This window comes from Mobula birostris, chromosome 5 (genome assembly GCF_030028105.1).
Source record: "Mobula birostris isolate sMobBir1 chromosome 5, sMobBir1.hap1, whole genome shotgun sequence".
NCBI lineage: Eukaryota > Metazoa > Chordata > Chondrichthyes > Myliobatiformes > Myliobatidae > Mobula > Mobula birostris.
Window position 1 is genome coordinate 155065729 of NC_092374.1, and position 946 is coordinate 155066674.

Here is a 946-nt window from a genome sequence, read left to right on the forward strand (position 1 = left end):
TAGATTTGGACTCAGGTTTATGATGTGTTCTGGTTCTGGTCTCTCCTTGTACTGCAGGGTGGCCTGCAGATAATGAACACTGAGCTGAACTGAAGTATGCCTTTTGATTTTGAGTTTTATATTCTGTGCTTTCACTCGTTTCTTTTGTTGTGGTTTGTGTGATTTTTTTTTTGCTCGTGGGGAGGTGGTGTTTGATGTTTTTCTTTGGAAGATTTAGTTCCGGGGTTCTTTGTGTTGTGACAGTCTGTGGGGAAGACGAAATTTAGGGTTGTATGCCATACACATACTTAAATAATAAATGTATTTTGAAAGATGTACACTCCAAAAGCTGAGGAAGAGTGACAGGGCAGCTTAGTCAGCTGTGGGACAGGCATACCATTAGCCTAGAATTTTACAAGCAGACTTCTACATTACAGCCTGAAATTAAAGTGTGTAAAGGAGAGAAGATCAGCACTCCCATAATAATAATGAAAGGGGCCAAGAGACTTTACAACACACAAATAATTAAGGCATTGCCATCTACATTGTGGCATCTAACTATGTTTTTAGAAGGCATACGTCTAGAGTGAATGGAGTAAAGCCCAATTTATACTTCTGTGTCAAATGTACGCCATACCCTACGCCATAGGGTGACGTGCACCTCCCCAAAAAAGTAACTCACTCGTCGTGGTGACACAGACCGCAACAACTGTGATTGGTCTGCTTGGTAGCATCACATTTCCCCATACGCATTTCTGGTTGCTTTTCTCTGCCATGTCTGTACACTGATGTGAAATAAATGGTTGGAGACGATGAACCAAATCGTCAAATCAACCTGCTGACATCTGAAAATATTTGAAATGCATTTCCTCATCCACGTCTCTCACAAAAAAACTCAACACAGTGGCATAGAAACCCCATCGCCAACTAGCGTTTTGGTGGTGAATTGCAGAGCGATGCAGACACA

General features: G+C 41.6%; 1 pseudogene; it reads left to right on the forward strand.

The window, feature by feature from the left end:
* The first annotated feature begins 430 nt into the window (after nucleotides 1-430).
* LOC140198549 (U6atac minor spliceosomal RNA) lies at nucleotides 431-549 on the forward strand (annotated as a pseudogene).
* The last annotated feature ends 397 nt before the right edge of the window (nucleotides 550-946 follow it).